The following is a 14,608-nucleotide window of genomic DNA, read 5'->3' as shown; positions in this document are numbered from 1 at the left end:
CCAGGGCAAAGTTTATCCTCTCCTGCCGAGTGGCAGGTCATGAGAAGTTGGAATAAAATTAGCACAGACATACTGGTCTCCACTCTGGGGAAACAACCCTCCCACCTTAATAGGCTACCAGAGTATTATATTGAGGCGGCCAGCCTCAAGCAGTCACAAAAACTCAAAAGTGCCATTGAAGTAGTGGCGCCAGCCCGGAGGGTAAAAATCGTGGATACGGGTAAAGGTGCGCCATGGTTCAATGATGCACTGAGGCTACTGAAATGCTCCCTACGCCGGAGTGAGAGAGCCTGGTGTGAGGGGTATGATCTCAGCACTCGGGCTGTATATGTAAAGGAGTTTGTCACCTACAAACAAGCAATCAGGGCTAGGAAAGCAGAGTTTTATGAGGATAGAATTTCGGCAGCAATCAATCCCCAGAAAGAAATTTTCAAGGTCCTGTCAGAGTTCAGGAAAAAGAAAGAACAGCCCCCCTCCTTTTCGCAAGAAGACAGTCAAAAATTTCAGTCGTTCTTTACCACCAAGATAGCTGACCTCCTGACGGAAATTGAGATCAGCCCTAGACTAGGCTGCCTGGGAGACATCACAAGAACTATTCCAGTAGTCACTCAGCCCCTAACCACACTGCCCCTATTCACCAAGGAGACGTTGAGAGTAGTGATGGGTCGAGTCAAATCAGGCTCACCGGCTGATCCATGTCCTCCGCGGATCTTTAAACAAGCCTGGCCAGGGCTGGAGGATGACGTATTATCGCTCCTGAATAGCTCATTGACAACTGGACAGGTCCCTACCAACCTCAAGGAAGCCTGGCTGATCCCTCGCTTAAAGAAGTCAGGGGCAGATACTAAGATTCTGAAAAATTTTAGGCCCATCTCACAAATGCCATTCTTGGCAAAAATAATGGAGCAACATGTGCTGCCCCCACTCTCACACCACCTCGAAAACAACCTCTTGTTGGAACCAAACCAGGCCGGTTTCAGGGCCCATCACAGCATGTAATTGGTCATGCTTTCCGTGCTGGATGACCTGAGACTCAGAGCAGATAAAAAAACCTGTGTACCCTGGTGCTGTTGGACCTCTCCGCGGCATTTGATAGGTCAATCATGACCTACTGTTGTTGCGGATGTGGGACCTCGGCATCCAGGGCCCTGCTCATGCCTGGCTGAAATCTTTCCTTGGCGATCGGGTTCAGAGAGTGCAATTAGCTGACCTGGTGTCGGAGGCAATGGGTCTCACATGTGGAGTTCCACAGGGCTCAGCCTTTTCACCCCTACTGTTTAACGCCTACCTGCAGCCCCTGATTTCAGCACTAAACCAGATGGACTGCAGGATCTATAACTACGCCGATGACACTCAGATCATCATCCAAATAGACAATTCTCCAACGGCATATCAGAGAATGCAAAACATTCAAAGATGTATTGTCAATTGGATGACGGCCAACTCGTTAAAAATAAATCCAGACAAGACTGAGGTGCTTGCAATTACGACAGCATCCAGTCCTTGGAATGATCTCTTGTGGCCCACTGAACTAGGGCCCTCCCCAGTATCAGCAGAGGCCGTGAAAAGCCTAGGCCTGTATATAGATACCAAACTCACTATGTCAGCCCAGGTCTCAGCCGTAGTGGGCACCTGTGTGGGCCTACTGAGACAACTACGTAAGCTTTTCCCATTCTGACTGTGGACACGCTCAGACGAGCAGTGTCAGCTTTGATACTGGCACGGCTGGACTACGGCAACGTCCTGTATGCCGGCATCTCTCAACAACTGCTGGCCAGACTACAAATAGTCATGAACGACGCTACCAGATTAATTTTTAACAAACCAAGAAGGACCCACGCCACTCCACTCCTTCACAAACTTCATTGGCTGCCAGTAAGGCAGCGGGCTAAGTTCAAGGGCCTTTGCATTACGCATAAAGCCTTGTACGGGCAAGCCCCAAAATACATCAGAGAACGTCTAGTTCCGTATGTCCCCAGCAGGTATTTACATTCGGCCGATGCCGCACTTCTGGCCTGCCCTCCGTTCAAACTATCTTCTCTAGGAGGGCGCGCATTCTCCTACACAATCCCCATAGTTTGGAATAATCTACCAGATAACTTGCGTAAGGAAACAAGCTTACTACTCTTTAGGAAAAAGCTGAAAACTGTGTTGTTTTAAGAGGCATGGGGCATTGCCTAATTGGCCCTCCAACTGGGACTGTGTGCACCCTCTGACAAGCGCTTAGAGACCCCTGGGTGATAAGGTGCTCTATAAATCCAAATCCAAATCCAAATACAAATACAAATACAAACCTGAACCGCCCTTCTTGGGGTCATGCCAAGGTACCTGCTTGGGCACTATGGCTCTGACCCAGAGGTCCCTCTGCTCAGGAGGCTTCCTGGGGTAAACTTGTTATCAAATAGGTGCTGGCACAGCACGGAGCATGTGCTAGCTCACATTCAGATTTTACAACACATCGTAGTCATTAACTTTGCTGCCCCACACCCAAACATTCAGTGCTTTGTTGGAGTTTTCCACAAAATCTACCAAGGACTGGTTGGGGAACTTCTGACTGTCCTTAAACCTTTAGCTGTACATTTCAGGGCTCAGTTTAAACTTAGCAATCATGATGGCTCTTATGGGAGTGTACCTAGTTTTGTCCCCAACCTCTAAAGTAAGACGTGTGACATTCCCCACTGTAGGCATGAGTTTCCACAAACCCCCCCATGCTCTTCTGTGATCTTGTGAACCCTCAAGGTTACCTCATAGGCAGAAACCAATTTGTTGATATCACCCTCCATCATACAACTCGGCACCAGATCCTTGAGGATGCAGATCTTTTTGTTTCCTTCTGACACTGCAGGTATGCTGATACCATCACTGCAGGACTCTGTCTGGCTTTGATGCCTAACTCATTAAGACTCATTTCATGAGTCAGTAACACATTGTTCACCTCCAAGGCCCTTTCAACATTCTTCTCTTCCAAGATCAATCACTTTTATCTACTCCATCCTTAACTGGGCCATCGGCAGCTTGAAATCGCTCTCCTCCCTATTCTTTGCATAGCTCCTCTGAGGAAAGGGTGTGGGAAGATACACTGTTCTCTGCCCTGACAAGGGACTCCATTCCAGGGGGTAAGTCATCACCTTCCACTACAGGTGGCTCCTCAGAAAGGTCCTCTCCAGGCCCTTCCATCCTATTATCATCTCCTGTGGCTTCAACCAATGGTTGTTTGCCCAGGCCCTCAGTGCCTTTTGTAACTCTACCTTCCTGGTGGTGCTCTTGGCAGGAAGCCCCCTCTCCTTGCAGAACTCAGGGAACTGGGCCACAGTGTTGACATCCATGTTGGTCAGATCAAACTCCATTCTTGTGGGTGTGCTCTCAAGCACAACAATCAGAGAAAGAATTTAGAAAAAGCGAAAAGACCCCGGCCAATCAGGTGGAATAAAAAAACAAATTAGTCTTAAAATGTTTATGATGGATAGTAGTGCAACACAAAATTACTGTATAGTCCATTGTTGGAAATTGCCATTTCTGTGGCTCACCTCCAAACGTTTAGCCTTCCTCCCCCCCTTTTGCTGAATTTGTTTTTGCTGGCTTTAGGATTTTGGGCACTTTACCACTGCTAACCAGTGCTAAAGTGCATTTTCTCTGTACTCAAAACTTGGTAACATTGGCTTATCCACAATTGGCAAATATGATTTACTAAAAAGTCCCTAGTAAAGTGCATTACCTGTGCCCAGGGCATGTAAATGAAATGCTACTAGTGGGCATACCCCGCTGATTGGGCCACCCACTCAGTAGCTCTTTAAACATGGCTCAGGCCTGCCATTGCATAGTCTGTGTGTATAGTTTTAAACTGCACTAGGCTGATGGGCTCCTCGAGCTACAGTGAGAGGGAGGAGCTGACAATTGTACCTGAATAGGGCTGTGCCTGTCCCCACATGAAGAGCTGCATACTCCCCTGTAGTGCGTCTGGAGCCAGGTAAGGAAGGGCAGGTACCTTGTGAGATTTAAAAGTCTCTTTGAAGTTTGCCTACTTCAAAGACTAAGGGGCCGTTTATGATGACGTTCAGAAAGGCTCCGAATGGGATTTGGAATCCCAGAATCCGATTTAAAACCTATGTTTCCGACTGAATCGTACACCTTTCCAACTGAGCGATTACGATGCCTGGAAATCGTTTGGGCTGTCCGATTCGGTTCTGAAAGGCATTCAGACAGCCTGAGTCTTTTAGAGCCAAATTGTACAACTCTATGGACACGGTTTCCGAGTGAGTGATTATGATGAGCAATTCAGACAGCGGTCCGATTCAGTCTGCCCGACATGTAACGGTTGCTGTAATCTGACTTTGGGTTCCTGTTGCAGACCCCCCTTTACCCTGAGGCCTCCGGATTGAGGACTGTAGGGGTACGCAAAGGACCCCTCTTTCTAACCATGCACAATGTGGCAGGCACCATGGGATGCACGCCACAGGATGCAAGGGTGAGTTTCTTACAGACATCGTAATCAGCCCCTAAAATGGGTATAAATATTGGGTCTCCCACACCATGTATTCAGTTGAATTTTTGAATCCTAAGAAGACTTTGCATAGAAGAGGAGGATCGCTGCATGAGGGACTACCACTTTGATAACTTCTTTGCATTGTCTGCCTGCTCTTTGCTGATTGCTGTGTTGCCAGGAGGGACTGCCACTTTCCAACTTGCCCTGCTGTGTTGGGCTGTTGTCTGCTGCCTCTTGCCTGCGAGTGAGGGGGACTGAACCTACTCTCAACCACCTTTTGAATCCTAAGTATCTCCAAGGACTTGCTGGCTTGGCCCCTGTTCAGGAAGTCACTGCATCATCAAAGACTTCGCCCTCCTCTTGTAAGATTCTGCTCCACAGGAGTGTGGCAGCGGGATTTGACAAAGATCAGCCTATGTCTGATTGCCAATTTGATTTTGCTAAAAGACCAATGCTTACCTTTGCCAAAGGATCAAGCATTCAATTTTGCCCACAAACAGTGCTTCATACTAGTCTTTCACTGCCCTCTTCCGAAGCAGTGTTTGCTGATTGCAACAACCACCTTTTTCAACGGCACTACAGCACCTCTCAGCATGGCTCCCTAGTTACACGTTGCCCGGGTGACCAGGGGCCGGCCAGAAACATGAGGCTTGTCTGCCTAGTTCTGCCAACAGGATCAGCATGGAGTGCTCTACATCTGCAACCTCTTTCCAGGAAGCTACAAAGCCTGATGACGTGGGCACCACTACCGAGGTCCGCCAACACCCCCCCCCCCCCACCCCCAGCTCGGCTCATGCATCGGTAACAATGCTTGGATTGCCTGTTTTATAAACTGAGGGAAAACAAAAACAATAGCAATAAAGATGTCAGAAGAAAACATTCCACTGGTTCCTGGACACCCAACAATTAGAACTGGTAAAGGAATACAAATACCTAAGAGTTCTGCTTGACAATGAAGGCTATTTTCACCCTCAGAAAAAAGCACTATGATGAAAAGGTAACATCATAACTTTCGCCTTGAAGTCCCTAAAAAAATCACTTTGCAGACCTTCACTGACACCTCTCCTAGAGGTCCTTCAAACAAAGCTCATCCCTACAATAACATATGGGACTGAGGCAATGCAAGGAATAGATGCATTAACTGTAGAAAGGATAACAACCAGGACATATAGAGCGATTTTCCACTTTCTAAAATACACCTCTCCTCTGCAAATAAGGTTAGAGTTCAGGCTCTAAAAACGGACCCTGGCTAGAAGGGGGGGGCTATGTAAAATGTTGCCACAAAATCAATGAAGCAGAGGAAAACACTCTGAACAGGCATTTTTGGGTCTACCTGAAACAAAAAGGGAAAACGCCCGCCGCAGTATACCGCAGAGACCCTCTAAAACAGCTAGGCCTGGAAATTGCATGGGAATCGGCAGCAACACACACCAGTTTTAAGAAAGTGGTCTCTAAATCGATCAAGGTGTTCTCAACTGTAGAAGACAAGGCCGCACTTGTGAAAAAGGGCTCATGACTGGCTTGTACTCAATGACTATGCTGCAGCTAAACTACAACCATACCTTCAGGGTTCAACATCACGCTGCAAGAAAAATACTTAAAGAATCGGCTAGGCTCAATGCCAATCCTGTCACACCTTCCACCTTGGAATAGGATGCCAGATGATAACATCTGCCGCCTATGTAATCAAGGACTGGAAGACCTTGTCCATATAATCTGAACTTGCCCAAACATGGGCAAAGAAAGACGTTTATTACTTCTACCCCTCTTCAAACAGGCAGGGATCTGTAGCTGCAGACAAGCGGTACTCACCTGCTTCAAATCAGATTGCACACAATTGATCTGCCGCTTCACAAAATTTCTTAATATAGTAGAGAAGCACCTACACATACCAACAAATACAGCTGGCAAAAAGATGTAAATGAATCAAGAGACATTCTCCAGTGGATACTCTTAATCAGACACATTTTAATTTAAAAAACATAAGGACTACTTAATACATTTAAATCTGTTCTATTAGGTATTTTATATGCTTTGTATATGCAATGGTTTTAATTAATCAAGCATATTAAATTGACTAGCCATTCGACCATTCACGTACTGTTTTTCTGTAAATTTTATACTGGTTTAAGAACCATTTTTATCAAGCCCCCTATTGAAATCCTTAACTTTTAGACAGTGCAGACTGGCGTACCTATTTCTACAACTTCCCCCTATTTTGCTTACATGTGTGGTATTTGCAAGATATCTGAGGGCTGTCATTACAAGAAGAAAGACATTAACTGAAATATGTTAAATTCTGTTTCTTTTTATGGTATCCGTTTTTAAATTGTAATTTCAATTTTGTAATATTAATCAATCATGTGTTTGTAAAGTGTGGCTACTCACCCGTAAGGGTCTCAAGGTGCAGGTTGCAATCCATCTGCAATGTAGGCTTTTATGATTCTTTATCTTGAATCGAATAAAGATGATTTGGACTTTGCCTTGACTTGATTGTTTCATAAACTGAAATGAAGCGTGGATTTACATAACAAAAAGTGTAATTCTATTACTCAACAAGTTTATACTATTCCGAAGAAATACAATACTGATGATTCAACACATTGTGATCATTCAGTAGTCTTGTATGCCTCTTTAAAATCCTACTTTATTCAATATATCAATACAAAGGAGTTGTCCATACAGCCCAGCCAACATGTTTCATCCCATTAGGATTTCATCAGGGCTGAAAATTAAAAAACATATCACAAATATGTACTATATATACAACATTTACAAAAATGTATACACAATATTTACATAACCATATTATTAAAAAAATTAACTCTGCAAGACTCCCTACCTAAATACAATCTCAAGCAAACCATTTTCATCAGTTAAATGTTTCACAATTTGAATTTCACCCATGTGTACAAATTATGCTTTTGATATTAATAATTTGCAAGCGCTCATCCATAATATCCCACTAGAGCAGACTCTTACAGACAAATTTGCACATAAATATTTGCAAGTACTGTTCTGCCTGCCAGCTATTAGTTGTCATCCTATGAACCCCCAATTTCAATTTCCTTTTGGTTTACTTAAAACAACCTTCCCTTAAAACCCTTCAACTAAGCTTTTAATCATTTCAACCTTGCATTAGTGCACACACTGTGTATTACCTCTGTATCAAATTACTGAATGGGTATGAACTTCTCTTCAATCCAATGATCTTTACGGAGAAACATTCATGGTTGCAGGTGGTATATTACCCCCTGTTCTATCTAAAATATGAGGGAGAGATATTCAGTACCCTGGAACCTAATTGATGTCTAAACTACATATCTTTCTCCTTATAAACACATAAAGTCACATATATTAACAATCCCCATATTCCTATCTGTGGTAATCCAAGAGTATTGAATAATCAGAATAATCATAATATTAACCCCTATAGACCACATCCCATATACAAAGATTTTCCCTCAAATATGTTATAGCTTTACTAACCATCTAATTCCTTATTCAACTCTAACCTTCCTCCTTCGTTCTTCAAATTCGCAATGCTACGGAAAAAGCGCCTATCCAGTCATCTCTGGATAATTGGTACTTATATTCCGCAGCCCACCAATAAAATCACATCTCCCTCTCCTTTTTGAAATCCACCAATTATGAATTCAGTTACAAGTGTCAGCCTGTTTTGCCTGTTCCCTCTCCGGTCCATCCTATAATGCATCAATCAAAAAACGTTCCCTCTGTGAATCATTCAATCTGTATAAATTACCAAAGCCTATCAGGCCCCATTGCCAAATCCAAAGAAACATACCTTGCCTCCTTCTATGTTCAGGAAAGGTTCTCATTCACCCAGATGTGTTAGCCAATGGTTGGCCTCCAGTCGGGGTACCCAGAAGTTAACCACAGACTATCCCATTACTATACGCCCCTTTCCCATTGTGTTCAGGGAGGACCCAACTGATATAATGCATATGCTAAGCACCGTGCTCGACTGTTCCAAAAGCCAGGCAGACTTAAAGGAAGAACAGTCCCCTCTGGTCCAGTCAAGACCCCAGCGGAACAGACACAAGCCCGGATGTACGCAAGCTTTCCCGGCATTTATGACTAGAACCATTCAACTCACGCAATATATACTCCAGATCACTTCCCAAAATTGCATGGTCAAAATATATTTTAAATTTCAAATGTAGTTTCTTTAATTCAAGAACGGAAAACCGTTCACAAGTCATCACACATTATCTATACTACAATCAACCATCTCTGTGATAAGAAACAAATCGTACAAAAAGTAATGCAGCTCATTTTCTACGTTGAGTTCCTATTGTACTGTTCTTAGTCTACTGATCAACTTGACCTCCTCCTGTCTTACCCTCAGTTCCATCTTATCCCCTCTAATATTTTCCACTTTTTTTTTTGATCCCATGAAATTTAAAGTTAATATTGGTTGTATGACAATCTCTCATATGTTGCACTATTGGGGATCTGGCATCATTGTTCAAAATAGACCTGGGAAGTTGTTGAATCCTTAGCTTCAAGGTTCTCTTTGAACTTCCACTGTAAATTTTACTGAAGTCACATTTAAGTGCATATACCACAAAACAGCTGTAACACTTAATAAATACATTTATGTGGTATGTTTTCCTTGTGTTGTACTTGAAATCTCACAATTTATTGTGCCTGTTACCACATATCACACACGATCCATAGGTATAGAAACCTTTTGCTTGTGAGAGCAACCAATTTGATCCAAGATTAGTACTAGGTTACAAATAGTTTCCCATTATTTTTTTTGCTTTATGTTACCAAGGGTGTATTGGTGATTATGTTGGTTAACCCAGGAAAACCTTTCAATAAATCCCACATTTTACACAACAGTTTACAAATTTTGTTGTGGTCTATACTGTATGTAGACACATAGGCCAATCTATCCTGTGACTGCCTTTTGGGCTTTTGTACCAAAGTCTCCTCTCATTTGATAATATATAATCTTTTAAGATATGTTCAGGGTAACCTCGTGCCTTCAATCTAGTTTTCAGCTCCTTCAGAGATGCTGTAAAATCCTCATGTTTACTACAGTTTCTTCTAATTCTTATCATTTCCCCATAGGGGATACCTGTAATCACTGATGAGGGATGGGAATTATCCATCCCTAGAATGTTATTTGTAGCAGTCTACTTAAAAAATAATCTGCTCTGAATCCCCTCATTAGCTATGTTAAGTTGTACATCCCCCCAAATAATGTTTTAGACTATGACACATCATAAAACATTCATTGTGTCCAAAGGTTTTCAGATAATTGACGTACTCTGTAAAATCAACCTTAGGACCTCTCCAGATAATCAAGACATTGTTTATAAAATGACCCCAACATAGGATGTAATCCATCCATTTGCCTGCATTCATGGACCCGGCATTCTCCCTCTCAAACCACCATATAAAGAGGTTAGCATAAGAGGGAGCAAACTTGGATCACAGGGCTGTACCTTTGATCAGATGGGACCAATCTCCTTAAAATAGAATAGAAAAAAAATATTCTTTAGGATCAGGTCACTCATTTCCAACAGCGTTTTAGAATGTTTAAATTGACTAGCACTGCTATGAACCAAAAAATGATTTAAAGCTTTTCTCTGTACATGTGTACAATCTAACTACGTTCAATGTTACAAAACATTTATTCGGATTAAGCATGGGCGGAAAATCCATTTCGCTCGCGGATTTTGCGGATTTTCGGTAAATTCGCAATCCGCGAGATTCGCGAATCTCCCGCAAAATCCGCAAATCCGCGAGCAGCGGATTTTATGGCTTGCTCGCACTGTTCGCATGAGTTCGCGGCTTCCCAGTACAACTTCGCGCCCCGCGAATAAGCGCTAAATTGCAGAAATACGGTCTTAGCAAAACTGAAACTACTTACCAGGTTCAAAAGTTCAGGCTCATCATTAGTAGCCATTTCCTGTAGTGCTTCCTGAGGGGCCCCTCCAGAGTTCAGATGCCAGTTGCAACTATTATGTGACCCTGCTCTGAACCTCAGAATAGTTACACATATGCCACAAAGGTCCTGAATTACAGCTAAGGGAGACAAGCAGGAGCCAGGCTGGAAGTTCAAATCCATTAATCAGCCCCTAATTCATTATTGTCAGTTGGGGCAGGGCAGGTGTTGTAACTAATTTTGCAACAATGAAAGCACTTAGCAAGTGCAAAAGATCACTAATCAGGAAGCACTAAGGAAGCAGGTGCCAGCTAAAAAAATATTCTGTGACACATTAATCAGCCCCAAATTAATTCAGGTCACTTGAGGCAGGGAAGGTGTGCTTTGCTTTGCCACAATAATGTACACTGACTGGACAACCAGAGGGTGCTGTGATGAAACAGAGGGTGGCATGGGTGGGCCAGAGGGTGGCATGAGTAGTCAGAGAGTGGCAGTGGTGACAGAGAGTGGCAGTGATGAAGAAGAGTGTCCCAAACAGGCTGGACACGTAGAAACAACAAGTTCGCAAAACTTGCGACCCGACAGGTAAGTTCGCGTTTGCGAAATTGTACAAAACCCTCGCGACCTGGCAGAAACCCGCGCGAACACAAAAAAAAAAAATCCGCAAATTCGCGAGAATTCGCGGATTTTGCGGATTGCGAGTTCGCGAATCCGCAAAATTCGCGAACGCGAGATTCGCAAAATTCACCCATGCTTAATTCGGATCCCAAACCACATCCTGCAATGTGTTTGAAACATCCATGGTATCACTGATAAATGTTCCGTCAGCCTCCCTATAATTGAAATAATACATCTATCAGGGGGATTCTCTTGTGACTTGTACCTTTTTGGAAGTGTGTAGATAAACAAAAATCTGGGATTGAGATTGGGAAGATATTTAAATTGACTTACTTTTAACAGTGCTGTTTCTTTCCAGGAAAAAAGTTTGTCAGCAATCAGTGAACCTGCTTCCCAAGATGGATTGCCTATCGGTTCTTTGTAGCCACTGGCATCTCCCAATTGTCTTTTTATTTCATTACTGTAGTCAATCTTGTGCATGACAATGATATTGCCCCCTCTATCCACTTACTATTGATTGATCACTACCTAGATGTTCGAGAGCTTTTTTTTCCTCTGTGGAAATATTGGCTCATCTACTATGAAATGTCTCTTGTAATCACTTATGATCTTTGATTCTATCCAATTCCTCTGTAATCTTTTTACAAAAAGATCTATGGCTGCAAATTGATTACCCTGATTACCCTGAGCAACACATTTTTAGGGATTGCTAGACCACTAGTACAATCATAATCCATTTCTATGTCTGATATAGCAGGTAATTTTTCTACTCCTGCATTTTCCTGATTCGACAAAGATAAAAGCATGTGCACATCATGGACATGAGCAATAATCATATCTGATCCTTTTATTCCACTGGTTTTAGGTACATTATACATGTCATTCACTGCAAAAAAATCGTAACTTAAGTCTCATGGCAAACTTGTGCCATGAAATCTCAGGCCAAAAAGTGTGCCCCCATTTAATAATCTTTAATTCAATTGGGTTAGGATCCCTATCTGATAGGTTAAGCATTTGCAAAGTAGTAGTTTGTTCCTGTTTTGCCTGCGGGTCACCATTATGATATTGTCTATGAATATATGACGTTACAACACTTACCATTACAACGCGTACCTTTACATCACATTTATTACAACGCGACCACCATTACAACGCTTGCTTTTACAACACAAACCATTACAATGCATAATAACAGGGTTAGGTGGAAACTACCTTTACAGGACATATATTCGCAATGCATACTATTACAACTCATACCATTACAACGGATAATAAATATCCTAATATGAATAAAAGAAAACGGCCTATTTTGTTTTTGTAACCCATCCTCTGGCATGGGATGCAGGAGAAATATCTGTTTGGGAGGGGAGTCTATTAATAGAAAGGTATTAACTTTAATACTTGTGTATTTATTCATTTTAATGCTGTATACTGATTTTTAATTAATTTATTTTTTAGGTGCCCAGGTACTAATTTTAATACTTGTGTATTAAAATTAAAACCTGTGTAATAATTTGAACATATTTGTTTTTAATCCCCCCAAAAATCCTACATTGATGTGTACATACAAAACATTTCTTACAAGAAAACCACTGCATTCAGTGGCAGACGTAGCCTATACATACGAGTCAATCAAGCAAACAAAACAGGTGTCCTTTCACTATCTCCATTGCAGCAGCCAACCCATCATCTACTCAAAATTGCCGCTATTCTTAAACAGAACATATTTATCAATATTTAACATAGCACATAATAAATATACATTCTGTAAGCTTCTAAGACATGCGGAAAAATCGTTTCCAAAACATGTTTTCTTTCAAAAATGTCGTTTACACCCAAAATACGTATAAATGCAACTGACCACCATTTTGTGCTCAGTGGTGTACTGATTCCATGGTGACCGCACACAGCTGAAGTAAGGGGAGATAAATGAGACATGCAAGTTCAAACACTGCCATCTATTGACCAAAGTAAGTGCACGGTTTAAACGAAACAGCTTCAAAAGGAAATCAATTAAATGAAATACCTTAAAAATTTTCATTAATTAATTCAGAGAACTTAAAAAACTGCCCAGCAAAAAATAGATTTCTTTTTTCAAAAGTAAGTGGGTTTAAAACTACAGATACATTTAATTTAAAACTCAAATTCAGAGATTTAATGTGTTTTTTCAATTTTAACAACAACTTATCCCCAAACACCTATAAAAATCAATTTTCGCCTAAAAAATCCTTTGGAAATCTACTGTGAGTATACTGTAAAATATTCTTTATACAAATCAACTTATGTTTTTACCTTTGAATATTTTAAACTCTGTAATGTAGGTTCGGGTGCTTGCCTCAGGGAAAGTTCTGTAGAGTGATGTGGCTCAAAAATAATATTGAAACACCACAGAGTTTTTGCCTCAGGGAAGGCGCTGGTTAGTGTAGGATGTATAATTACTATTCTAACTTCATAGGATGCTTAGCTAAGGGAAGGTGCTGGTCACTGTTGGGGGGAAAAATTAATATTCTAACTCCAAAGGGTCCCTACCTCAAGGAAGGTGCAAGTTAGAACTGGGGTGCAAAATAACTAATCTAACTTGACAGGATACTTGCCACAGAAAGAGTGATTGTTAGTGGTGGGGGGGGGTAAAATTACTATTCTGAAACCGCAGGGTGCTTACCTCAGGGAAAGTGCTGGTTAGTGGTGGGAGGCAAAGTTACTATTCTAACTCTGAAGGGTTGGTGCCTGAGGGAGGGTGACAATCACTGGAGGTGGGTAACATTTTGTCTCCAACCATTAACCAGCACTTTTCCTGAGGTAAGCACCCTGCGGAGTTAGAACAGTAATTTTACTTCGCTGGGTGCTTACCTCAGGAAAAGTGCTGGTGAATGGTGGGAGACAAAATGTTACCCACCTCCAGTGACTGTCACCTTCCTAGTTACTAGTTTAACTCAGCAGGGTGTTGGCTGCAGGGAAAGCGCTGGTTAGTCAGACAGCATGGGCTCAGCATAGTACAACGACACCCAGCTCATCCTCTCTCTAAAAAAAACACTGAAGATTCCAGATTCATCTTCCAACAAGGAATGGAAGACGTCGCAGCATGGATGAGTGACAGCTGCCTAAAACTGAACTCGGTGAAGTCAAAGGTCCTTGTCCTCAGACCCTCCCCCACCGCGTGGGACACCTCCTGGTGGCCCCTGGCCCATGGAAACCCACCAACCCCGACTGACCACGCCAGAACCTCAGCATCATTCTAGACTCTCCCTCATCTTGACCCGCCAGATCAACGCCATCGCCTCCACCTGCTTCAACTCCCTCTGCATCCTCCGCAAGACCATCAAATGGATCCACCCCCAAACGTAGAAAGACCATCACACATGCACTCGTAACTAGCAGACTGGACTATGGAAATGCCCTCTATGCCAGAATCAACAAAACCCTGCTAACAAGCTCCAAACCATCCAGAACACCGCAGCCAGACTCGCGCTCTGAACCCCGCGACACAAGCTCATGAACCAGCACCTAGGAGACCTCCACTGGCTCCCCATCAAGAAGAGAGTAACCTTCAAGCTACTCTCCCACGCCTACAAGTCCCTCAACAACAC

The sequence above is a fragment of the Lissotriton vulgaris genome, chromosome 8, assembly GCF_964263255.1.
Source record: "Lissotriton vulgaris chromosome 8, aLisVul1.2, whole genome shotgun sequence".
Lineage (NCBI taxonomy): Eukaryota > Metazoa > Chordata > Amphibia > Caudata > Salamandridae > Lissotriton > Lissotriton vulgaris.
Note: the sequence above shows the minus strand (reverse complement) of the source record.